Source organism: Phyllobates terribilis, unplaced genomic scaffold, assembly GCF_046119375.1.
Source record: "Phyllobates terribilis strain yellow unplaced genomic scaffold, ASM4611937v1 Scaffold_1049__1_contigs__length_452226, whole genome shotgun sequence".
NCBI lineage: Eukaryota > Metazoa > Chordata > Amphibia > Anura > Dendrobatidae > Phyllobates > Phyllobates terribilis.
Genome location: NW_027363809.1, coordinates 210,549 through 237,589, shown reverse-complemented (window position 1 = coordinate 237,589; position 27,041 = coordinate 210,549). Strand labels below are relative to the sequence as shown.

Genomic DNA, 27,041 nt, shown 5'->3' with positions numbered 1-27,041 from the left:
TTGCCTAATATGTCTGTTTATCCAAAAGGAAGTATAGAGGGAGAGCTAGATAGATAGCATTGCATTACATTACATGGCAATGCAATGCACAGTTGCTGAAGTTGAACCAAAATGAGCTTGTAATCTGGCTTCTGCAACTTTGAACATGAAAAATCCAATGAGGAGAAGAAAAGCAAAACCAAAGAGTCCATCCCCAAATCCGACAAACAAGCAAAATGAACAAAAAACATTGAATTCAATTCTTTCTGATTTTAGAAACTGCCAAGAAGGGGTGCACCGGTCCTGGAGATACTGCAATACCAGGTCAATGCGTGGAGTGGACAGAGCAAGCTCTTTTTCCATCTCCCTGTTCTAAAAATCCATTTAATATATGGTCCCCAGATAGGGGACGTATCAGATATTAAACTGATAAGAACAGATTTTTTTTTTTTTTTTTTTTTTTTTTAAAACCACTCAGGTTTAGATATAAGCAAACAGTTAACCAGACTTCGTCATAAGTTATACTGCCACTTCATAAGCATCATTGTGGTTTCTTTATTAAAGTATTATTCAACAAAAATACAAACAAGTAATCCTATGCCAGAGACATTTCCAGAAAAAATATCAACGGTATTTAACCATATCCTGCCACTTAAGGTATTTCCACACACCTTCAGAATCTGTTCCACCACCACCACCTTCTCTTGTATCCCACAAATAGATTACATATAGTCTTGCTAAGATCAACCTAATACAATCATTTACTGTTAAATTTACTCTTTTAAACACACACAAATTTCTCACATCCCACAAGCTCTCCTGCACACACACCATAATAAACCACATCATCCTTTCTAGGCCACGACGACTAGCACCAAAACCAAACATAGCCACTCTCCAATCAATAAACTTCACACCAGCAACCCCTTTACACAGTCCACCCACACCTTTCCACACATCATACGCAAAATTACAATCCCACATAAGGTGCCTCACCGTCTCATTCGCTCCACAACCATCCCTTGGACATACTGCAGATCTTATGAGATCTCTTTTCTTCTGAAAATCCCTCACTGGCAAAATATTATGAAGGCCCATCCATACTATATCTCGCTGTCTATTCGACACACCTTGAATGCTTAACTTCTTCCATACCCGCGCAACTTCCATAGAACGCAATCCCACCACATTACTCTCACACTCATTCACACACATCTTCCCCATCACCTTCTTAACCAACATAAAGTCTTTCATTGCAACTGCTAACAAATCATTCTTCCTCACAAACTTCTCAATCAAACCATACCACTCAGGACACTTAAAAGCAACAGGCACATTCTTATCACGCTTCACCCAATTCAGACCATACAGCATCCATCCAGCCAAATACTTACACATAAATGCCCCTTTATTATTCTTCCCAATCAAAATGACCGTAGTCTTAATAAAATGCAATGTTAGAAACACTTCAATATTCGGAAACTTTAGTCCCCCATACAAATATTGCTTAAACAAAATCTCTCTCTTAAGTCTTTCCATCCTACTGCCCCAAAAAAACACAAAAATTAGTTTCTCCACTTTTTTAATTTTCCTATAGGGCACTGGAAAAATACAAGAAACATAAAGCAAAATAGGGAGAATAACAGCCTTAATAATAAGAACCTTCCCTACCAAAGACAAAGAACGTAACTTCCAAAAATTCATCTTCCGCACAATCCGCTCACCACATTCATCCCAACTCTCATAACCTTTCAAATCATCATTAAAAAAAACTCCCAACACTTTAATTGCACCATCCACACCAGCCACACCATCCATCTTAATCCTATTGTCATCAAAACATTTAAACATGCATTTGTTCCAATTCACACGAAACGCTGACGCGCCACAAAATAAATTCAACAACAATTTTACTCTCTCCATAGAGGCCACACTCTCACTCACCACTACTACATCATCCATATATCCTAAGACTTTCACAGTCATTCCACCACTCCCTGGCACTAACAAACCACGCACCACTTTCTCTTTCCGAATCATACACAGCAGTGGCTCAATCACACACACAAATAATACCGGTGACATGGGACAACCTTGCCTCACACCAGACCTAATACACACTTTCTCACTCAAAAACCCATTCACCAGAAATTCACTCATCACCTCCCCATACAATCCTCTCACGGCACGCACAAATTTCTCCGGAAAACCCATTCTACGCAAAACCTCAAATAGAAACACATGAGACACGCGATCAAACGCCTTTTCAAAGTCAACAGCCATCACCATACACTTCTGCTTTCTTACTTTACAATCCCACAACACATCTCTTAAAAGACACAGATTATCCGTCATACATCTACCAGGCACTGCACACACTTGATCTTTACCAATCACATCAGCTACAACTGTGGCACCCCAGGGGTCTGGTTTTCCACAGTAATGTAATGTTATGTCTGAGAGCAGGTGGGAGGTCCTTTGGTCAGGGATCCTGTGCATGCCACACCTCCTGCCCAGTCTTGGGAGGGGAAGAACTTCCCCTGTAAAAACCCGGGGCTGAGGCAGGGAGAGTCAGACAAGGAGAGTGGAGAAGAGAAGCAGCATAGGAAACAGCAGAGTTACAAGGAGTCAGGGGCTGGCAGCTGCAGAGCTCGCCCTGACTAAGAAGATTCTTTACCGGACCCGGAGTCCGAGGCTGTGGGGACTAACTCCTACCCAGCAGCAGAATCCGTCAGGCAGGGGATTTCAGGTCCTCTGGCCCAGAAGCCCGAAGGCACGGTCACACGCGTGGGACCAGCACCGCCATCGTGGAGCGGAAGCCATTAGAAGGCCCCGAGTCACCGGCCATACGGGTGAGCACCACACAGTACACTCAGGGACGTGGGCTACTTACATCAGCTTCTAGCAAGGTAGCCAGAAGAGTACAGTCAGTTTGGGAGGCCTAAAACTACGCCTGGCCAGGGGAGATCCCATCTGCTCAAAGACTGACCAGGCCCCATTTGCTAGCAAGTACTCCGGGAGGGTCTGTTGTTGTTACCAGTAAAGACCCTGAACTACACCGTACCGTCTCTGAGTGGTTCCTGCTACCCCCATCATCCACGTCGGCTGCCCTGAGGCCATACCCCTACCGTTGGGGGTTATACTATCACGCTGCACAATCCTACCACCGGCCTCAGCGGTCTGCCCTGCAGCAGCAGCTTCCTAGCTGCACTCAACGGGTGGCGTAGTCATCAACTATTTACTACTAATAGACTGCCGTCTAGTTTGACTCCCTGGGCACAGACCGGGTCACCGCCACGAGACTACAACCCTCCACTGATCCGGCTCCGGGTAGGCTCCCGCGTGCGCAACGCAGCGCGACACAGGCCCAGGGGCGCGTCAACTTTGGCGTAGTCGGCAGGATTTCGTGCCCGCAACCACCGGGTACTGCGTGCCTGAAAAGCAAAGACTGTTCAAACTTACCAGTGGTGAAGGTTTCCCGCCATCCGGCGCCATCTTCTACCTTCTTCCCGCCATCCGCGAAGGTTTCCCGCCATCCGGCGCCATCTTCGACCTTCTTCCCGCCATCCGTGGAGTTTTCCCGCCATTGGACGCCATCTTGAGGACGCCGCGCGGGAAGAAGAGGGGCGTGGACTCCGAAAGCGCGCGAGAACTGAAGCCCCGCCTCACGTCCGGACGTTGCGTAAGGTCCTGGAAGGAGCCCAGCAGACGCCGACGTCACAGGAGCGCGACGGAAGGTCCTCAACCCTGACGATCCACTGCGGAGCCGCGGCCTACGGAAGAGGATCATCGCAAGGTAGGCCACGGTCCACTAGGGGGGAGGAAGATGTCGGATACGGAGGAGAGCTTCACTGCCTCAACCCCCGCCAGCGCTACCGCTGCTGCAGTTATGCCCTTCACCATGCCCTATATCCCGGGAGCAGCTTGGCTACCCCAGTACTCAGGGGAGTCACATACCCTGCATGACTTTAGAGAAAAGCTGGATAGCCTCTTCCAGGTGTACCCCCTCACAGAAGAACAAAAAGTGAGCATCCTGGTGGCCCAACTAACCGGGGCAGCCAAAAGGGAAGTAAAATCCTGGCCACCTGGGAGGAAGACTGTCGCAGGGATACTAACCCGGCTGAAGGACACCTTTGATACCCGCACCTCAGCCGAGATTAAGCTTAGATTCTACGGGTGCAAGCAGCGAGCGCATGAGAGTATAAGGGACTATGCACTAAACCTACAAGAGGCCCTGAGGGCCATAAAGCAGACCGACCCTGATGGGGTGGGAAACGAGGACAGGCTATTGACTGAACAATTTATAGAGGGTTTATATTGCAATGCCCACCGAACCCAGTTGCGGGCAATGGCCTTACAGGATCCCCATCTGGACTTTGCACAGTTCAAGGATAGAGCTATCCGGGTGCTCCGAGAACCAGCACCGGGTGGCGTTGTTACCCACAGGCGCCCAGCTATCACTTACCACCAGGAGGCGGCGCCCTTGTCGGCAGGGCCTGTGGGAGCTGATGCGCAGGCTTTGGACAATGACCCGGCTCCAGACCTACACCATCAGGTCCAAGAGCTAGCTAAGAGCGTTGCTGCGCTAACCCGAACTGTGCAGTCTTTACAGGTTTCCACCCCAGGGAAGATCCAGCTGGCATCCGGACTGGAGGACATCCCGTGGCGTCGACCAAGGAGGATCCCACCGGCCAGAGGAAGACCCAGTGACCGATACAGCGAGGACGGACGACCCATCTGCCGCCGCTGCAATCAACCCGGACATATGGAAAGGTACTGTTCTTTAAACGGGCACAACCTGGGGTAGAGGGCCAACCCCCAGGAAAAAGATCACCAGGCCCATCGAACTGGCGCGACAGATATGTGGGAGGACGTCCAGTCTTGCCTGTGGTACTGGATGGCATTCCCATGAGTGCCCTACTGGATACCGGGTCACAGGTCACCACCATCCCGTACGTGCTCTTCAAGCAGTACTGGAATGACTCGGATATTACCCGCTACCCTGACGACGACTTGAGTATCATCGCCAGCAATGGCCAGCCCGTGCCACAGATCGGATTTAAAGAGGTGACCCTCAAAATCGGTAGAGTCGAACTGGCCGCACAGGGACTGATCATTGTAGATATTGATAAACATGAGAGTCACCCAAAAATAACTCTAGGAACTAACGTAATTGAAAATTGTCTTGCAGAGGTGATTTTCCTTTTACAGCAGGTTGCCAAGAACGCCAGCTCCGGCGAGCAGCGGGTGCTCCAGAAAGAGATCCGGGCACTGATGCAACGGCAACAAGTGGAACTCTCCGGCGGTGAGATTGGTAGCGTAAGAATGTGTGACCCTTTTCCTATTGCCATGCCCCCAAAAAGTGAAATGATGATTTGGTGCCGGGCAGCTATTGGTCTGAGAGGTAGAGATTACCAGGCAATGGTAGAACCAGTTTACTCAGACAGTAGGCCCACCATTTTGACAGCACGGGGGGTGGTCAATGTACGCCATGGGAGGGTGCCCATTCGCATAATAAATATCGGGGAGAGGGAAGTGTACCTGCCCCGGTATGCCACGCTAGCCAAATTATATACCACTAATCAAAATTCTATACAATCTGTGGAACCCTTGCCTCCATCTCACCCGGAGGAAGGTAACGGCTCTAAGAAAGACATGGAGGACTGGTGTCAGCAACTACATTTGGGTACTGATTCCACTCCCTCACATCAGAAACAAGGAGTCTATCGGGTGGTTCAAGAGTATGAGAGAGTGTTTAGTAAACACCCGTTAGACTTCGGGCGAGTCAAGGGGGTAGAACACCGCATCCCCACGGGAGATCATCCTCCCATAAAAGAGAGGTATCGACCCGTACCCCCTGCACATTACCAACACGCCAAGGGGATGTTTAGAGACATGAAGGAGGCTGGGGTAATCCGGGATAGCTGTAGCCCCTGGGCAGCCCCACTAGTTTTAGTCAAAAAGAAAGACAACACCATGAGGATGTGTGTAGATTACCGGAAAATCAACCGTATCACACACAAGGATGCGTACCCCTTACCAAGGATAGAGGAGTCATTGGCTGCTTTAAGATCTGCTAACTTCTTCTCTACCTTGGATCTCACTAGCGGGTACTGGCAGGTTCCTGTAGCAGAGGCGGACCGGGAGAAGACCGCATTCACCACCCCGATGGGACTTAGCGAGTTCACCTGCATGCCGTTCGGACTCTGCAACGCCCCAGGAACCTTCCAACGATTAATGGAGTGCTGTCTGGGCCACAGAAACTTCGAGACGGTCCTGTTGTACCTGGACGATGTCATCGTATACTCCAAAACTTATGAGGACCACCTGAAACACCTGGCGGAGGTGTTCGAAGCTCTGGCGAGTTACGGCCTAAAGGTGAAACCCTCCAAGTGTCACCTCCTGAAACCAAAGGTGCAATACCTGGGACACGTGGTGAGCGCTGACGGAGTGGCTCCCGACCCCGATAAGATCACCGCAATTAAGGGATGGCCAAGCCCCTCCAGCGTAAAAGAAGTGCGGCAGTTCCTAGGGTTGGTAGGCTACTACCGAAGGTTTATTCCCGGTTTCACCAAAAAGGCAGCGCCTATGCAGGACCTCCTGATAGGCCAGTCCCGAAAGGCCAAGAACCAGAAGCCGCCCTTCAAATGGGAAGAGCTAGAAGAAGAGTCCTTCCGCCAGCTGAAGATGGCCCTCACGGGGGATGAAATCTTGGCGTACCCGGACTATAGCCAGCCCTTCATCCTCTACACCGACGCCAGTAACATCGGGCTAGGAGCCGTACTGTCCCAGATTCAGCAGGGGAGAGAACGAGTAATCTCCTATGCCAGCCGAAAACTGCGACCCACCGAAAGGAACCCCGAGAATTACAGCTCATTTAAGCTAGAGTTCCTGGCCGTGGTATGGGCAGTCACCGAGCGCTTTAGGCATTACCTCGCTTCTTCCCGGTTCACCGTATACACGGATAACAACCCGTTGACACACCTGGACACGGCAAGACTCGGTGCCCTGGAGCAGAGGTGGATGGCCCGTCTGTCCAACTACGAGTTCACAATCAAATACCGGGCAGGACGCTCCAATACTAACGCGGATGCCCTGTCCAGGATGCCCAACCTGCCGGACGAAGGAGAAGATCCGGAGGGACTGGAAGAAGTTGAACTCCCTGCGTTCCACCGTCATGGGACTATCCAGTATTCCCACCGGGTAAGGGGTAAGCAGGCTGCTACGTTGAACCCCTTACCCCACTACAACTGGGCGGAAACGCAAGACAGCGACCCTGCCGTCCGACTGGTGAAGGAGATGCTGACTCGGCCGGAGGCTCGCCTTGAACCAGACGCTCCGGAGGAAGCCAAACAACTATGGGCGGAGAAGAGTCGACTATTCCTTTACAAGGGGAAGTTGTGCCGCAGAATGGTCAACTCCCGGACGCATGAACTACTCTGGCAAGTAGTGGTGCCACGAAGAGACGCAGCCATGGTGATGGAGGCATACCACGACGGAGCTGGACACTTCGGGTGGAAAAATCTGGAGTTCCTGCTGCGCGAGCGGTTCCACTGGGTAGGCATGAGGGGAACCATCGAGAAGTGGTGCAGAGACTGTGGCCCGTGCAATCTGAGAAGGAAGGACCGGGCCAGCCAGAAGACTCCCCTGCAGTCCATCGTCACCCGGCAACCGTTGGAACTGGTAGCCTTGGATCATGTAAAACTGACCCCAAGCAGAAGTGGCTACGTCTACGCGTTAACCATCGTGGATCATTACTCCCGGTTCTTGGTTGTCGTCCCCGTCAAGGACTTAACGGCTCAAACAGCAGCTAGAGCCTTCCAGCAGCACTTCTGCCGTCCACACGGGTACCCGGACCAAGTGCTGACGGACCAGGGACCTGCCTTTGAAGCGGAGGTCTTCCAGGAATTCTGCAATCTGTATGGCTGCCGGAAGATAAGGACGACACCCTACCATCTGCAAACTAATGGACTTTGTGAAAAAATGAACCAGGTGGTAATGGATCTGCTAAAAACATTGCCCCTGGAAGAACTCAGTCTGTGGCCTGAGAAGTTGCCCGATCTGGTGGACCTATACAACCACATCCCGGTAGGTTCCACCAACTGTACCCCGGCTTACCTAATGAGGGCGAGACCTGGTAAGTTACCTGTTGACCTGGAATTGGGAGTCCTGACACCTGAGGACACTTCACCAGAAACAGACTGGGACACAGAGAGGCAGCAGCAGTACCGGAGAGTACAAGAGAGCGTGGAGCGAAGTCTCTGTCAGGCTAGGGAAAGACAAGAGAAGACTTACAACCAGTATGCTCCCGCTGTTCCCCTGGTACCCGGAGAGCAGGTCTTGAAGAGGAAAAGACGGCTCCACAAGTTGGATGACCAGTGGGAGAAGGACCCGTACACCGTACTGCCCTCAAGCCACGAGAACCCGAAGGTCTGTACCATCAGTAAAGACGGAGGGGAAACCACAGCCATTGTATCCCGGGACCACCTGAAGAAGTGTCCCGAACAACTGAGGAACCCTGAAGAAGAACAAGAAGACCATCGACCCGTAGAGGAAAGGGAAGATATGGTTAGTACCGTGCTCGGGGACTTCCCTCGGTCTTGGACTCAAGTCAATAGTGCAGTTGTGGTACCCGTACTCACCTTCCTCCAACCATCATCCCAAGAACCTACGGAGCAACGGGTAGAGCTGGAAGAACAGCCGGTCCAGGAGGCAGAAGACTCCACACGAGTAGAACAGGAGAATCAACCCTCTGCTTATAGTGAGCCTGCCGTACCCCTAGTGAGACAAAGAGCCGGTAGACAGCTGCCCAGTTTACCCTTGACAGCTCCTACACCCTGTAGTTCAGGGCCAGACAGTCAGCTCCGTAGGTCCACTAGGGCCACTAGAGGCCAGTTACCCGCACGCTGGAGAATTTGAAGTGTAAAAATAGTTTTATTTATGTTTATCTGTGTATTGTTGCTTGTGTATAATTTTGTGTTTCCAGTTGTTTTTAGGAAACCTTGGTGGATTTACCGGGAATCCTTGTATATAGTTGGAGCGTAACCCAGGATGGACTAGAGACTGTTAAGGACTCGGGGTAGGACAGACCCCTACCTGGTTACGTCTCCCTGTGTTGGTGAAATGGACACCTTTGCTTTCTTCAAAGACTGCACCCGGTTGCGGACACGCCGTAACCATCTTGTGTGTTTTTCTTATTGTATTGTTATTGTTATACTTTGTTATGTTTTTCTAAATGTGTTTAGTCCCGGAGTACTAAATTTCACTAGGGGGGAATGTGGCACCCCAGGGGTCTGGTTTTCCACAGTAATGTAATGTTATGTCTGAGAGCAGGTGGGAGGTCCTTTGGTCAGGGATCCTGTGCATGCCACACCTCCTGCCCAGTCTTGGGAGGGGAAGAACTTCCCCTGTAAAAACCCGGGGCTGAGGCAGGGAGAGTCAGACAAGGAGAGTGGAGAAGAGAAGCAGCATAGGAAACAGCAGAGTTACAAGGAGTCAGGGGCTGGCAGCTGCAGAGCTCGCCCTGACTAAGAAGATTCTTTACCGGACCCGGAGTCCGAGGCTGTGGGGACTAACTCCTACCCAGCAGCAGAATCCGTCAGGCAGGGGATTTCAGGTCCTCTGGCCCAGAAGCCCGAAGGCACGGTCACACGCGTGGGACCAGCACCGCCATCGTGGAGCGGAAGCCATTAGAAGGCCCCGAGTCACCGGCCATACGGGTGAGCACCACACGGTACACTCAGGGACGTGGGCTACTTACATCAGCTTCTAGCAAGGTAGCCAGAAGAGTACAGTCAGTTTGGGAGGCCTACAACTACGCCTGGCCAGGGGAGATCCCATCTGCTCAAAGACTGACCAGGCCCCATTTGCTAGCAAGTACTCCGGGAGGGTCTGTTGTTGTTACCAGTAAAGACCCTGAACTACACCGTACCGTCTCTGAGTGGTTCCTGCTACCCCCATCATCCACGTCGGCTGCCCTGAGGCCATACCCCTCCCGTTGGGGGTTATACTATCACGCTGCACAATCCTACCACCGGCCTCAGCGGTCTGCCCTGCAGCAGCAGCTTCCTGGCTGCACTCAACGGGTGGCGTAGTCATCAACTATTTACTACTAATAGACTGCCGTCTAGTTTGACTCCCTGGGCACAGACCGGGTCACCGCCACGAGACTACAACCCTCCACTGATCCGGCTCCGGGTAGGCTCCCGCGTGCGCAACGCAGCGCGACACAGGCCCAGGGGCGCGTCACAACCACACGCATCCGACACGCCAAAATTTTACTGAATACCTTGTAATCGGCGTTCAGAAGCGTAATTGGCCTCCAATTACTCAAACACCTTTTATCCCCTTTCTTATGGATTGAGACCACCACTCCCTCCTTCATTGAACCCGCAAGCATCCCATTCTCCCACATAAACTGACACACTTCCACTAAATCCATACCCATCACTTCCCACATCATAACATATAGCTCCACAGGCAAACCATCCTTCCCAGGCGTCACATTTTTCCTTGCACCAAACACCGCTTTCTTAACTTCCTCCTCAATCACTGCCTCACATAGACCAGAACATCCATCCTTATCCACCTTACAATCCAAAGTCTTAAGCACTTCTTCTTTCAAACTCTCATCCACCCACTTCCTGCCAAACAACTCAGCATAAAACGTGAGCACTTCCTTCATTACATCCTCCCCACTCACACAAACACCATCCACATCAAAAATCTCCTCCATACCCTCCTTCTTACCATTTATTTTTTTAAAGAAATATCTTGAACACTTTTCATCTTTATCAAGATGGACCACCTTTGACCTAAAAATTATTTCCCTTCCCTTCCTCTCCAAAGTCCTCTTCAAATCCTCTCTCGCACTTCTTAACAAATCATCCACATCCACACCACACATCCTCATTTTCTCTAGCCATTCCACCCTCATCATTAAATCTTTATATTGACTCCTAACCATGGCAGCCTTTTTATAGCCCCATCGACGAAAAAACTTTTGCACTTCATACTTCATCCAATCCCACCACACCAATACACTTTCAAACTTACTCTTTTGAGATTTACACCAACTATATTTTTTCTTAAAATCATTCACAATTCTCTCATCCTCAAGCAAACTCACATTCAATTTCCACACACCTCTCCCATGCACCCGCCTTAAATCCCCTCTAAAACCACCTTTCAGGCACACATGGTCCGAAAAAGGAACTGAAAATTGAGAAAAACCATCACATATTATATTTTTAGAAAAAAACATCCTATCAATCCTAGATGTTATCCCACCCCTGTCAGCTTTATAGGTTGGTGGTGGTGGCTTCCCCAAATAAACCTCAGCAGCATCAAAAAAGAAAAAATCAGAAATAATGTTTGCCAATTTTTTTCCTGAGGCATCAACTTTCCCCTCAGTTACACAGTTAAAATCACCTGTTACTATCACAGGGATCCTACCAGGTAATTCTAAACATAATTTATCTAATAAACTTAACCTGTCTTCTTTTTTTGTAGGACCATAAATATTTATAATTTTAACTTTCCACCCCCTCCCACACACAACTGCAGAGATGCAACGACCCACCTCTATTACCTTATAATATTCAAAAACAAAATTTCTATTATTTAATACTATCCCAACTCCATCATTTTTATTCCCACTAGAGCCAGACCAGATATGCTGGCCATATGGCCAATCAGCATCTTCCAGGGGTTCTTCTATACCACACTCCTGTAGACACATAATATCAAAAGAATGGTTATGTAAGAAGTCCAGAATCACAGATCTTCTAACTCTAGACTTTAAAAGTCTTACATTAAGGGACGCAATGTCCCAATTTGGTTTAGAGACCATTCTTTGGCTCAAAAACCAGAAACACCAGTCTCAGCAAAAAAACATGCCTTCCTTATCCTTTATCATCCGGCGAACTCCCACTTAGCTGAAAGATAGTGGACTCCAAATTCTCCTCCAGGTAAGCCGTTGACGCAGGAGAAAGAGAAACCACTGGGTAATCCAGCTCACTCACCGGACTTGCCACGCATTGGCTACTTGATGGTTCAGACAACCGGGCCCTTTTATTCTTAGCGCGGTCCGGTTCCTCAGAAGACCTCACCCCAGTCTCAGTGAAGTCTCCTTGACCTCCAGCTCCCTCTTCATCCATACTTTCACTGCTCCAACTGAGAGCCGGGTCCCCTGGGATTTCCAAGGCTCCCTCACGTTCTTCACAAAAGGAGTCAATGAAACCCCCCTGATAGGAAGAAATGTCCATCTCAGCTGCCAGAACCTCTTCCACTCTCCCGGGCTCCACCAGTAGGTCAGCAGACGCCCTCACTGGAGCAGTCTCCACACGCTGTTCCACTACCTTCACCCTGGAAGAAACTGCGGCCTCAGGTGCCACACTCTTAGGCCTCGGAGAGTTCGAGACCACCTCAGAGTATGCCCTTGCCTTGCCCTCGTTCGCACGACGAGTACAATCCTTAAAGGCATGCCCCTCCATACCACAAGCATTGCAAACAATTGGATTGGTACAGTCCTTAGCAACATGCCCACTTTGGTTGCACTTGGAGCAAACAGGCACAGCAGTACAAACCTCTTGTAAGTGTCCGTACTTCTTACATTTCCTGCAAAAAACTGGGGCCTCAGGAAAGAAGAGAATACCCCTATCTCTCCCGATAGAGAAACTTTGGGGAGGGTAATGAACACCTCCAGGCTCCGAAGAACTTTCCCCAAATCTGACAAAATATCTGTATTTGCCAGTCCATAGGTTCTCCTCGTTCATGATTTTGTGACTGTTGCTCACAAAGTCACAATGCCTCTTAAGAAAAGTCGCAATGTCATGTTCGTGCACAAAGGGATTATACATAAATATGACTAGGGGAACATCACCTTTGGAGTACAAGACTGTAAAAGTCAAACCATGCAAGGTTGGATTCTTCTCCTGCTCCCTCAACTTCTTATACAGGTTCCGGCAAGCCGCCATAGATTGTAGCACCAAGACATACCGTCCTTCTTTCCGGGATTCCTGCAGGCAGACGATGTTTTCTCTTGTCACTTCCAGGATTTTGAAGATCACCTCGTGCACCATATACGACAGATTGAAACGCTCTCTGACAGCAGCATCAACTTCAATGCGGAATGCATTGCGAACCCGATTGTCATCGGTCCCAGCATAGCGTATCTTCACGCCCATTATGATCACTCTCTCGTTCCTCCTCGTTCTCCCCCTAAAGCAGCAACCGGCTTAAGCCATCAAGATGGCGATGCCGGAAGGCCAAGGGAAAACACTCAAGGACCCCAGACAAGACACTTGGTCTTAGCCAAAAGGCCGAGAAGCGATAACCAGAATTGGTTTCAAACTACGGAGCCACCCAAGGATCCTGAAAAGTCCATTTGTGGAGATGAGCTCCTGGACTCCCGTTAAGAAGACATGTTGTCAACCTCTAGATCCCTTACATGCCTGCACTTTTCGGCTTGCTGCTGCTGCAATCCACGCGTTTTAGATCTGCATAACTCCACCTCTTTAAACACAGCACCTTCACCCCCTGCTGTTCCCACCCGCCTCAACACCGTTGGAAGGGAGGAGAACCAATTAAGGCGGGGGGTGGGGTGGAACGAGCAGCTGTCTACCCTTAGCAGGAGGGCTCCTGATTACATACCTCTCCTGCTGCTGCTGCTGCTGGCTGTCCAGCAGCAGACTGAAGGTGGCTGCTGCTGTGCACAGGTATATAAAGGCTCAGAGCCTATTATGACACGCGCAGCCAGCGTTCCATTGCCACATTCCATCTACTGCAGGCAGGATACCTGGCTGGCTGAATGTCGCTGAGAAGCTCACAGAGACCGCCATAAGCAACAGTTTAACAGAATGCCACAGACTAATCAACCAAACTTTTTGGGTTGGGTTCTCTTTTATAGTCTGCAGGCATTAAATGAAAGAAGTCAGTGTTCCAGCAGAAGGAGACAACGTTTCAGAAAAGGCATTGTAGCAAACCAAAAAAGAAATTTTAAGCGCAGCAGAGTAACCAGCGCACATACCTGTTAGCTCAGGTGAGTTTAAAAGGCTGCTGTTGATAACAAGGGCATTTGCTAAATAGATGGTGTGTGTGCAACAATATACTGAAAGGTCAATTATATTGTGCAGCTTCTCTCACCACCTGTAGTTATTTAGGTGAAAGCTCCAAAATGCTTGCCTAATATGTCTGTTTATCCAAAAGGAAGTAAAAAGGGAGAGCTAGAAAGATAGCATTGCATCACATTACATGGCAATGCAATGCACAGTTGCTGAAGTTGAACCAAAATGAGCTTGTAATCTGGCTTCTGCAACTTTGAACATGAAAAATCCAATGAGGAGAAGAAAAGCAAAGCCAAAGAGTCCATCCCCAAATCCGACAAACAAGCAAAATGAACAAAAAACATTGAATTCAATTCTTTCTGATTTTAGAAACTGCATTAAAGAAGGGGTGCACCGGTCCTGGAGATACTGCAATACCAGGTCAATGCGTGGAGTGGACAGAGCAAGCTCTTTTTCCATCTCCCTGTTCTAAAAATCCATTTAATATATGGTCCCCAGATAGGGGACGTATCAGATATTAAACTGATAAGAACAGATACTACACTTGATCTTAGCCAAAAGGCCGAGAAGCGATAACCAGAATTGGTTTCAAACTACGGAGCCACCCAAGGATCCTGAAAAGTCCATTTGTGGAGATGAGCTCCTGGACTCCCGTTAAGAAGACATGTTGTCAACCTCTAGATCCCTTACATGCCTGCACTTTTCGGCTTGCTGCTGCTGCAATCCACGCGTTTTAGATCTGCATAACTCCACCTCTTTAAACACAGCACCTTCACCCCCTGCTGTTCCCACCCGCCTCAACACCGTTGGAAGGGAGGAGAACCAATTAAGGCGGGGGGTGGGGTGGAACGAGCAGCTGTCTACCCTTAGCAGGAGGGCTCCTGATTACATACCTCTCCTGCTGCTGCTGCTGCTGGCTGTCCAGCAGCAGACTGAAGGTGGCTGCTGCTGTGCACAGGTATATAAAGGCTCAGAGCCTATTATGACACGCGCAGCCAGCGTTCCATTGCCACATTCCATCTACTGCAGGCAGGATACCTGGCTGGCTGAATGTCGCTGAGAAGCTCACAGAGACCGCCATAAGCAACAGTTTAACAGAATGCCACAGACTAATCAACCAAACTTTTTGGGTTGGGTTCTCTTTTATAGTCTGCAGGCATTAAATGAAAGAAGTCAGTGTTCCAGCAGAAGGAGACAACGTTTCAGAAAAGGCATTGTAGCAAACCAAAAAAGAAATTTTAAGCGCAGCAGAGTAACCAGCGCACATACCTGTTAGCTCAGGTGAGTTTAAAAGGCTGCTGTTGATAACAAGGGCATTTGCTAAATAGATGGTGTGTGTGCAACAATATACTGAAAGGTCAATTATATTGTGCAGCTTATCTCACCACCTGTAGTTATTTAGGTGAAAGCTCCAAAATGCTTGCCTAATATGTCTGTTTATCCAAAAGGAAGTAAAAAGGGAGAGCTAGAAAGATAGCATTGCATCACATTACATTGCAATGCAATGCACAGTTGCTGAAGTTGAACCAAAATGAGCTTGTAATCTGGCTTCTGCAACTTTGAACATGAAAAATCCAATGAGGAGAAGAAAAGCAAAGCCAAAGAGTCCATCCCCAAATCCGACAAACAAGCAAAATGAACAAAAAACATTGAATTCAATTCTTTCTGATTTTAGAAACTGCATTAAAGAAGGGGTGCACCGGTCCTGGAGATACTGCAATACCAGGTCAATGCGTGGAGTGGACAGAGCAAGCTCTTTTTCCATCTCCCTGTTCTAAAAATCCATTTAATATATGGTCCCCAGATAGGGGACGTATCAGATATTAAACTGATAAGAACAGATACTACACTTGATCTTAGCCAAAAGGCCGAGAAGCGATAACCAGAATTGGTTTCAAACTACGGAGCCACCCAAGGATCCTGAAAAGTCCATTTGTGGAGATGAGCTCCTGGACTCCCGTTAAGAAGACATGTTGTCAACCTCTAGATCCCTTACATGCCTGCACTTTTCGGCTTGCTGCTGCTGCAATCCACGCGTTTTAGATCTGCATAACTCCACCTCTTTAAACACAGCACCTTCACCCCCTGCTGTTCCCACCCGCCTCAACACCGTTGGAAGGGAGGAGAACCAATTAAGGCGGGGGGTGGGGTGGAACGAGCAGCTGTCTACCCTTAGCAGGAGGGCTCCTGATTACATACCTCTCCTGCTGCTGCTGCTGCTGGCTGTCCAGCAGCAGACTGAAGGTGGCTGCTGCTGTGCACAGGTATATAAAGGCTCAGAGCCTATTATGACACGCGCAGCCAGCGTTCCATTGCCACATTCCATCTACTGCAGGCAGGATACCTGGCTGGCTGAATGTCGCTGAGAAGCTCACAGAGACCGCCATAAGCAACAGTTTAACAGAATGCCACAGACTAATCAACCAAACTTTTTGGGTTGGGTTCTCTTTTATAGTCTGCAGGCATTAAATGAAAGAAGTCAGTGTTCCAGCAGAAGGAGACAACGTTTCAGAAAAGGCATTGTAGCAAACCAAAAAAGAAATTTTAAGCGCAGCAGAGTAACCAGCGCACATACCTGTTAGCTCAGGTGAGTTTAAAAGGCTGCTGTTGATAACAAGGGCATTTGCTAAATAGATGGTGTGTGTGCAACAATATACTGAAAGGTCAATTATATTGTGCAGCTTATCTCACCACCTGTAGTTATTTAGGTGAAAGCTCCAAAATGCTTGCCTAATATGTCTGTTTATCCAAAAGGAAGTAAAAAGGGAGAGCTAGAAAGATAGCATTGCATCACATTACATGGCAATGCAATGCACAGTTGCTGAAGTTGAACCAAAATGAGCTTGTAATCTGGCTTCTGCAACTTTGAACATGAAAAATCCAATGAGGAGAAGAAAAGCAAAGCCAAAGAGTCCATCCCCAAATCCGACAAACAAGCAAAATGAACAAAAAACATTGAATTCAATTCTTTCTGATTTTAGAAACTGCATTAAAGAAGGGGTGCACCGGTCCTGGAGATACTGCAATACCAGGTCAATGCGTGGAGTGGACAGAGCAAGCTCTTTTTCCATCTCCCTGTTCTAAAAATCCATTTAATATATGGTCCCCAGATAGGGGACGTATCAGATATTAAACTGATAAGAACAGATACTACACTTGATCTTAGCCAAAAGGCCGAGAAGCGATAACCAGAATTGGTTTCAAACTACGGAGCCACCCAAGGATCCTGAAAAGTCCATTTGTGGAGCTGAGCTCCTGGACTCCCGTTAAGAAGACATGTTGTCAACCTCTAGATCCCTTACATGCCTGCACTTTTCGGCTTGCTGCTGCTGCAATCCACGCGTTTTAGATCTGCATAACTCCACCTCTTTAAACACAGCACCTTCACCCCCTGCTGTTCCCACCCGCCTCAACACCGTTGGAAGGGAGGAGAACCAATTAAGGCGGGGGGTGGGGTGGAACGAGCAGCTGTCTACCCTTAGCAGGAGGGCTCCTGATTACATACCTCTCCTGCTGCTGCTGCTGCTGGCTGTCCAGCAGCAGACTGAAGGTGGCTGCTGCTGTGCACAGGTATATAAAGGCTCAGAGCCTATTATGACACGCGCAGCCAGCGTTCCATTGCCACATTCCATCTACTGCAGGCAGGATACCTGGCTGGCTGAATGTCGCTGAGAAGCTCACAGAGACCGCCATAAGCAACAGTTTAACAGAATGCCACAGACTAATCAACCAAACTTTTTGGGTTGGGTTCTCTTTTATAGTCTGCAGGCATTAAATGAAAGAAGTCAGTGTTCCAGCAGAAGGAGACAACGTTTCAGAAAAGGCATTGTAGCAAACCAAAAAAGAAATTTTAAGCGCAGCAGAGTAACCAGCGCACATACCTGTTAGCTCAGGTGAGTTTAAAAGGCTGCTGTTGATAACAAGGGCATTTGCTAAATAGATGGTGTGTGTGCAACAATATACTGAAAGGTCAATTATATTGTGCAGCTTATCTCACCACCTGTAGTTATTTAGGTGAAAGCTCCAAAATGCTTGCCTAATATGTCTGTTTATCCAAAAGGAAGTAAAAAGGGAGAGCTAGAAAGATAGCATTGCATCACATTACATGGCAATGCAATGCACAGTTGCTGAAGTTGAACCAAAATGAGCTTGTAATCTGGCTTCTGCAACTTTGAACATGAAAAATCCAATGAGGAGAAGAAAAGCAAAGCCAAAGAGTCCATCCCCAAATCCGACAAACAAGCAAAATGAACAAAAAACATTGAATTCAATTCTTTCTGATTTTAGAAACTGCATTAAAGAAGGGGTGCACCGGTCCTGGAGATACTGCAATACCAGGTCAATGCGTGGAGTGGACAGAGCAAGCTCTTTTTCCATCTCCCTGTTCTAAAAATCCATTTAATATATGGTCCCCAGATAGGGGACGTATCAGATATTAAACTGATAAGAACAGATACTACACTTGATCTTAGCCAAAAGGTCGAGAAGCGATAACCAGAATTGGTTTCAAACTACGGAGCCACCCAAGGATCCTAAAAAGTCCATTTGTGGAGATGAGCTCCTGGACTCCCGTTAAGAAGACATGTTGTCAACCTCTAGATCCCTTACATGCCTGCACTTTTCGGCTTGCTGCTGCTGCAATCCACGCGTTTTAGATCTGCATAACTCCACCTCTTTAAACACAGCACCTTCACCCCCTGCTGTTCCCACCCGCCTCAACACCGTTGGAAGGGAGGAGAACCAATTAAGGCGGGGGGTGGGGTGGAACGAGCAGCTGTCTACCCTTAGCAGGAGGGCTCCTGATTACATACCTCTCCTGCTGCTGCTGCTGCTGGCTGTCCAGCAGCAGACTGAAGGTGGCTGCTGCTGTGCACAGGTATATAAAGGCTCAGAGCCTATTATGACACGCGCAGCCAGCGTTCCATTGCCACATTCCATCTACTGCAGGCAGGATACCTGGCTGGCTGAATGTCGCTGAGAAGCTCACAGAGACCGCCATAAGCAACAGTTTAACAGAATGCCACAGACTAATCAACCAAACTTTTTGGGTTGGGTTCTCTTTTATAGTCTGCAGGCATTAAATGAAAGAAGTCAGTGTTCCAGCAGAAGGAGACAACGTTTCAGAAAAGGCATTGTAGCAAACCAAAAAAGAAATTTTAAGCGCAGCAGAGTAACCAGCGCACATACCTGTTAGCTCAGGTGAGTTTAAAAGGCTGCTGTTGATAACAAGGGCATTTGCTAAATAGATGGTGTGTGTGCAACAATATACTGAAATGTCAATTATATTGTGCAGCTTATCTCACCACCTGTAGTTATTTAGGTGAAAGCTCCAAAATGCTTGCCTAATATGTCTGTTTATCCAAAAGGAAGTAAAAAGGGAGAGCTAGAAAGATAGCATTGCATCACATTACATGGCAATGCAATGCACAGTTGCTGAAGTTGAACCAAAATGAGCTTGTAATCTGGCTTCTGCAACTTTGAACATGAAAAATCCAATGAGGAGAAGAAAAGCAGAGCCAAAGAGTCCATCCCAAAATCCGACAAACAAGCAAAATGAACAAAAAACATTGAATTCAATTCTTTCTGATTTTAGAAACTGCATTAAAGAAGGGGTGCACCGGTCCTGGAGATACTGCAATACCAGGTCAATGCGTGGAGTGGACAGAGCAAGCTCTTTTTCCATCTCCCTGTTCTAAAAATCCATTTAATATATGGTCCCCAGATAGGGGACGTATCAGATATTAAACTGATAAGAACAGATACTACACTTGATCTTAGCCAAAAGGCCGAGAAGCGATAACCAGAATTGGTTTCAAACTACGGAGCCACCCAAGGATCCTAAAAAGTCCATTTGTGGAGATGAGCTCCTGGACTCCCGTTAAGAAGACATGTTGTCAACCTCTAGATCCCTTACATGCCTGCACTTTTCGGCTTGCTGCTGCTGCAATCCACGCGTTTTAGATCTGCATAACTCCACCTCTTTAAACACAGCACCTTCACCCCCTGCTGTTCCCACCCGCCTCAACACCGTTGGAAGGGAGGAGAACCAATTAAGGCGGGGGGTGGGGTGGAACGAGCAGCTGTCTACCCTTAGCAGGAGGGCTCCTGATTACATACCTCTCCTGCTGCTGCTGCTGCTGGCTGTCCAGCAGCAGACTGAAGGTGGCTGCTGCTGTGCACAGGTATATAAAGGCTCAGAGCCTATTATGACACGCGCAGCCAGCGTTCCATTGCCACATTCCATCTACTGCAGGCAGGATACCTGGCTGGCTGAATGTCGCTGAGAAGCTCACAGAGACCGCCATAAGCAACAGTTTAACAGAATGCCACAGACTAATCAACCAAACTTTTTGGGTTGGGTTCTCTTTTATAGTCTGCAGGCATTAAATGAAAGAAGTCAGTGTTCCAGCAGAAGGAGACAACGTTTCAGAAAAGGCATTGTAGCAAACCAAAAAAGAAATTTTAAGCGCAGCAGAGTAACCAGCGCACATACCTGTTAGCTCAGGTGAGTTTAAAAGGCTGCTGTTGATAACAAGGTCATTTGCTAAATAGATGGTGTGTGTGCAACAATATACTGAAAGGTCAATTATATTGTGCAGCTTATCTCACCACCTGTAGTTATTTAGGTGAAAGCTCCAAAATGCTTGCCTAATATGTCTGTTTATCCAAAAGGAAGTAAAAAGGGAGAGCTAGAAAGATAGCATTGCATCACATTACATGGCAATGCAATGCACAGTTGCTGAAGTTGAACCAAAATGAGCTTGTAATCTGGCTTCTGCAACTTTGAACATGAAAAATCCAATGAGGAGAAGAAAAGCAGAGCCAAAGAGTCCATCCCAAAATCCGACAAACAAGCAAAATGAACAAAAAACATTGAATTCAATTCTTTCTGATTTTAGAAACTGCATTAAAGAAGGGGTGCACCGGTCCTGGAGATACTGCAATACCAGGTCCATGCGTGGAGTGGACAGAGCAAGCTCTTTTTCCATCTCCCTGTTCTAAAAATCCATTTAATATATGGTCCCCAGATAGGGGACGTATCAGATATTAAACTGATAAGAACAGATACTACACTTGATCTTAGCCAAAAGGCCGAGAAGCGATAACCAGAATTGGTTTCAAACTACGGAGCCACCCAAGGATCCTAAAAAGTCCATTTGTGGAGATGAGCTCCTGGACTCCCGTTAAGAAGACATGTTGTCAACCTCTAGATCCCTTACATGCCTGCACTTTTCGGCTTGCTGCTGCTGCAATCCACGCGTTTTAGATCTGCATAACTCCACCTCTTTAAACACAGCACCTTCACCCCCTGCTGTTCCCACCCGCCTCAACACCGTTGGAAGGGAGGAGAACCAATTAAGGCGGGGGGTGGGGTGGAACGAGCAGCTGTCTACCCTTAGCAGGAGGGCTCCTGATTACATACCTCTCCTGCTGCTGCTGCTGCTGGCTGTCCAGCAGCAGACTGAAGGTGGCTGCTGCTGTGCACAGGTATATAAAGGCTCAGAGCCTATTATGACACGCGCAGCCAGCGTTCCATTGCCACATTCCATCTACTGCAGGCAGGATACCTGGCTGGCTGAATGTCGCTGAGAAGCTCACAGAGACCGCCATAAGCAACAGTTTAACAGAATGACACAGACTAATCAACCAAACTTTTTGGGTTGGGTTCTCTTTTATAGTCTGTGCAGTGCCGGCGTCCCTGCCCTCTGCTAGGCAGGGACGCTGCTCCTCTCACCGCTCTGCTCCGTGCCCGGCTTCCTCCCCCCGCTCTGCTGTCAGCGCGCGCTCCGTCCCGGCGTCCTCCTCCTGCTCTGCTCTCAGCGCGCGCCCCTTCCCGGCCCCTGTGCTTAGGGCGCGCGCGCGCACGCTCCCCTCCTCTTAAAGGGGCCGCGCGCGCCGCCCTAAAGAGTCCCCGGCCAATGGCCGGAGGACTTCATCATATATAAGGCACCTCCTCCAAAATGGAGGTGCCCGAGCAATGTTGTTTGCACCTGTGTCTCACCTGTGCTTCAGCCCTCAGGTCCCGTTGCCAGTTACCTGCCAGTTTCCTGCCAGTTTCCTGCTAGTTACCTGCCAGTACCTGCCAGTTACCTGCCTGATTCCTGCCTGAATACTTGTTACCTGTCTGCCAGTCTGAGGTCCGACGGTCTGCCTTACTACTCCTGTCAGTCTGTCTAAAGGACCAGCCTGCCCGCTCACCTGGGAGCGCATATCAGCTACCTGCCTGCTTGCCTGAGGTCCGACGGTCTGCCTTACTACTCCGGTCAGTCTGTCTATGGACCAGCTTGCCCGCTCACCTGGGAGCGCTTCTCCGTTATCTGCCTGCTTGCCAGCCCGGAGGCTCCGTTGTCACGTACTGTGACCACCAGCTACTCCAGACTCTTGCCCGCTCACCTGGGAGCGCATCTCCGTTACCTGCCTGCTTGCCAGCCCGGAGGTCCCGTTGTCACGTGCGGTGACCATCAGCTATTCCAGAGACTCTTGCCCGCTCACCTGGGAGCGCTTCTCCGTTACCTACCTGCCTGCCAGCCCGGAGGTTCCGCCGTCACGTGCCGTGACCACCTGCTATTCCAGAGACTCTCGCTTGCTCACCTGGGAGCACACATCTACCACCTGCCTGCTAGCCTACCCGGAGGCTCTGCCATCACAGGTCGTACCTACCCCTTACCCAGAGACTGCCCTGATCACTTGCCGTAATTCCCTGTCCGTTCACCCAGAGACTGCCACCCGCTCCCTTACAAGGGCCGCCCCCTTGTATAGTAGCTCAGAGGTTCCGCCTCCCGGACCCGTTACAGTCCGCCTCCCGGACCCGTTACAGTTTGCTCGGGCCATGGAACCCGGTGGCACCCAAGCTCCCTCGCTCTCGGACCTCGGTCTTGAACTGTCCCGTCAGAGGTCCCAACAGGAGGCCATCCTGGGTCACCTGCGGAATGTTAATACTCGCCTGAACACTCTGTCTGATCCACCAACAACCTCCGCCAGTGCCATATCTTGCAATCCGGCGGCTCCGCTGCTCACTAATACTATGGTATCCTACCCCGGACCCCGGCTTTCTGCACCTCCTCGCTCCGGAGGCGACCCCGTCCAGGCTCGGGGCTTCTTGAATCAGTGCACCCTGCATTTTGAACTTTTGTCTTACCAGTTTAACTCCGACCGGGCCAAAATTGCCTTCATCATGTCCCATCTCACCGGGGAGGCCCTGGCCTGGCTGAATCCTCTATGGGAGAGAGGAGACCCCCTGGTGTCCAACTTGCCTGCTTTTCTCACGGCTTTCCGGAAAGTCTTCGACGAACCCGGACGGAAGACCTCATCTGCATCATCGTTGCTACGCCTCCGTCAGGGGAGTCTCACCGTGGGCCAATATGCCATACGGTTCCGTACCCTTGCCTCGGAGCTGGCCTGGGATAACGACGCTCTGGTTTCCGTCTTCTGGGAGGGTCTGTCCGGCCGTATTAAAGATGAACTTGCCGGTCGGGACATTCCTACCACTCTCGATGACTTAATAACTCTTGCCACCCGAATTGACCTACGGTTTCAGGAGCGTGCCAAAGAGGTCACCCGTGAGAGAAGGATTCCACGTTTAGCTCCTACTTTCCAGAAACCCGTCATTCCCTCCATCTCTCCCCAGGTACACTCTCCTGAGCCTATGCAGGTCGACCAGACCAAGATGGTCAAAACCCGTCAGGACTCACGCCGTGCCGAGGGGAGCTGCTTCTACTGTGGCAGTAAGGAGCACCGGATCCGTGCCTGCCCGGAGAGGTCGGGAAACGCCTGTGTCTAGGTTCGCTCAGAGAGGTCCACCTAGACAAGAATAAATCCTCTCCATCCCTGCTGTTGTCAGTTTCGATCATCTACGGGGAGAACCGTTATTTCGAACTAGCCCAACTTGACTCTGGAGCAGCCGGGAACCTTATTTCACAGTCCCTGGTTGAGAAATACCGCATCCCCACCAAACCTCTGGCTGTACCCTTGTCTGTCGCTGCCGTGGATGGGGGCCTCTTACCTCGCCCCATTCAACTCATCACCGAATCCATTACCCTGCAGGTGGGAATGCTGCATTCTGAAAGTATCTCCTTTCATGTTCTGCCTGGACTCTCTCACGCCCTCTTGCTAGGTCTGCCCTGGCTCCAGAGACATGCACCCGTGCTAGACTGGCAAACCGGAGAGGTCCTTCGCTGGGGACAAGACTGTCATAAAACCTGCCTGGTTCCCGTCCATCCCGTCCGTCCCTCTCCTACCCCAGCTAATCTACCTGGACTTCCGATTCCTTATTGGTCTTATGCAGATGTCTTTAATAAAAAGGAGGCAGAGACATTACCACCACATAGACCATACGACTGTCCCATCGATCTGCTACCCGGTACTACTCCTCCCCGTGGGCGTATCTATCCTTTATCCGCTGCTGAGACCCGGTCAATGTCCGAATATATTGAGGAGAATCTGGCCAGAGGATTCATCCGGAAATCTACCTCCCCGGCGGAAGCAGGCTTCTTTTTCGTCAAAAAGAAGGACGGCTCTCTCCGTCCCTGTATAGACTATAGAGGCCTAAACCTGATCACGGTGAAGAATAAGTACCCCCTTCCGCTCATTCCAGAATTATTTGATCGTCTGAGGGGGGCTAGGATCTTCACCAAACTGGACCTTCGTGGGGCGTACAACCTGGTTCGTATTCGTCAGGGGGATGAATGGAAGACGGCATTCAACACCCGGGACGGCCACTATGAATACCTGGTAATGCCCTTTGGTCTCTGTAACGCTCCTGCCGTCTTTCAAGAGTTGGTCAATGACATCTTCCGGGACCTTCTCTACTCCTGCGTAGTGGTGTACCTGGACGACATCTTGGTCTTCTCTCCGGATCTCCAGACTCACCGGAGGGACGTTCGTCAGGTCCTGCTCAGGCTAAGGCAGAACCATCTCTACGCTAAATTTGAGAAGTGCCTCTTTGAGCAGACCTCGCTTCCGTTTCTGGGCTACATTATCTCTCAGACCGGCCTTCAAATGGATCCTGAGAAACTGTCTGCCATCGAGAAATGGCCCCGACCGGAGGGGTTGAAGGCCATTCAGCGTTTCCTGGGCTTCGCCAACTACTACCGCCTCTTCATACCACACTTCTCTTCCCGGACGGCCCCAATTTCTGCGCTCACCCGTAAAGGTACTAATCCCAAAGAGTGGCCACCCGAAGCAGAGGAGGCCTTTCTTTCCCTTAAACAGGCCTTCTCTTCCGCCCCGGTGCTGCATCGCCCAGATGGCAACAAGCAGTTCTTCCTGGAAGTTGACGCCTCCTCCTCTGGAGCCGGAGCGGTACTTACTCAAAAATCATCTTCCGGGAGGATGGTAACTTGTGGCTTCTTCTCTAAACTCTTCTCCTCCTCTGAGCGCAACTATTCCATAGGAGACCGAGAGTTATTGGCCATCAAACTGGCATTGGAGGAGTGGCGTTACCTGCTCGAGGGGGCTCTTCACCCGGTAATAATTTACACTGACCACAAGAACTTGGCTTACCTCCAGCATGCCCAGAGACTTAACCCGCGCCAAGCCCGGTGGTCCTTGTTTTTTGCTCGTTTTGATTTTGTCCTTCATTTTCGCCCGGCTGACAAAAACGTCAAGGCGGATGCCTTGTCTCGATCCTTTCTGGTGTCTGATCTCGAGGAGGATCCGAAACATATCATCGATCCCGCCAGAGTAATGCAGGTGGCTCCCGTGAGTCTAAATCGTCTTCCTCCTGGTAAGACGTTCGTACCAGTACCTGATCGGGAGAAGATTCTACACTGGGGTCATTCGTCTAAACTAGCTGGCCACGCCGGTCAGAAAAAGACCCTCCAGCTTATTACCCGGCACTACTGGTGGCCTAACCTGCACAAGGATGTAATAGACTTTGTTTCTGCCTGTGTGTCCTGCGCCCGCAACAAAGTTCCGAGACACCTGCCGGCCGGCCGCCTCCTACCTCTGCCAGTACCTGCTGCCCCCTGGCAGCATATAGCGATGGACTTCATTACTGATCTGCCCGTCTCTGCCGGTTGTACGGTCATTTGGGTGGTCGCTGACCGCTTCTCCAAGATGGCTCACTTCATTCCACTGCCAGGTCTTCCGTCTGCACCCGAGCTGGCTAAAGACTTTATCCGCCACATCTTCCGTCTTCATGGCCTGCCCCGTCACATCGTGTCGGATCGTGGGGTACAGTTCACTTCCCGTTTCTGGAGAGCCACTTGTAAATTGCTGGACGTCACCCTGGACTTCTCCTCCGCTTATCACCCACAGTCTAATGGTCAAGTGGAGCGGATCAATCAGAACCTGACCAGTTACCTTCGGCACTTCGTTAATGCCCACCATTCTGACTGGGTGGATCTCCTGCCATGGGCCGAATTCTCGTACAACAATCACGAGAGCGAGTCTTCCTCCAAATCCCCGTTTTTTGTAGTCTACGGTCAGCATCCTCGGATCCCGTTTCCCGTCTCCACCTCGGCGGACAATCCGGCTGCGGAATCTCTTGTTAACAAATTTTCCTCCATATGGGAGAGTACCCGGTCCGCACTCCTTCTGTCATCCGAGCGTATGAAAAGACACGCTGACAAAAAACGTCTGGACCCTCCTCAATTCCGCCCTGGGGATAAAGTCTGGCTCTCGTCCAAATATGTCCGGCTCAAGATCCCTTCCTATAAGTTAGGGCCTCGGTTCATCGGCCCACTGGAGGTCATCAGTCAGATCAACCCGGTGGCCTATAAATTGAAACTCCCGGCCAACTTACGGATCCCTAACTCCTTCCATGTGTCTCTCCTCAAACCTGTGGTACTTAACTCTTTTTCCAAGTCTACAGGTACGCCTCCTGCTCCGGTTTCTGCTGAGGACGAGTTTGAGGTAGAGAACATTCTTGCCACCAAAAGGGTAAGAGGAAAGACCTTTTTCCTGGTAGATTGGAAGGGGTTTGGTCCTGAGGAGAGAACGTGGGAGCCCCGGGAGAACATCCATGCCCCTCTCATCCTAGCTAAATTTCTGTCT

General features: G+C 49.6%; 6 non-coding genes and 1 pseudogene across 6 annotated transcripts; all 7 read right to left on the bottom strand.

Annotated features, from left to right (window-relative positions):
* Positions 1–266: 266 nt before the first annotated feature.
* LOC141242715 (U2 spliceosomal RNA) lies at positions 267–481 on the bottom strand (annotated as a pseudogene).
* Positions 482–14,428: 13,947 nt separating this feature from the next.
* Positions 14,429–14,619, bottom strand: LOC141242565 (U2 spliceosomal RNA). The gene has a single exon (XR_012306969.1). It is a non-coding gene; the product is annotated as a U2 spliceosomal RNA (small nuclear RNA).
* Positions 14,620–15,734: 1,115 nt separating this feature from the next.
* Positions 15,735–15,925, bottom strand: LOC141242564 (U2 spliceosomal RNA). Its single transcript, XR_012306968.1, has one exon. It is a non-coding gene; the product is annotated as a U2 spliceosomal RNA (small nuclear RNA).
* A 1,115-nt stretch (positions 15,926–17,040) lies between these two features.
* Positions 17,041–17,231, bottom strand: LOC141242562 (U2 spliceosomal RNA). The gene has a single exon (XR_012306966.1). It is a non-coding gene; the product is annotated as a U2 spliceosomal RNA (small nuclear RNA).
* Positions 17,232–18,346: 1,115 nt separating this feature from the next.
* Positions 18,347–18,537, bottom strand: LOC141242685 (U2 spliceosomal RNA). Its single transcript, XR_012307081.1, has one exon. It is a non-coding gene; the product is annotated as a U2 spliceosomal RNA (small nuclear RNA).
* A 1,115-nt stretch (positions 18,538–19,652) lies between these two features.
* LOC141242561 (U2 spliceosomal RNA) lies at positions 19,653–19,843 on the bottom strand. The gene has a single exon (XR_012306965.1). It is a non-coding gene; the product is annotated as a U2 spliceosomal RNA (small nuclear RNA).
* Positions 19,844–20,958: 1,115 nt separating this feature from the next.
* LOC141242673 (U2 spliceosomal RNA) lies at positions 20,959–21,149 on the bottom strand. Its single transcript, XR_012307070.1, has one exon. It is a non-coding gene; the product is annotated as a U2 spliceosomal RNA (small nuclear RNA).
* Positions 21,150–27,041: the final 5,892 nt, after the last annotated feature.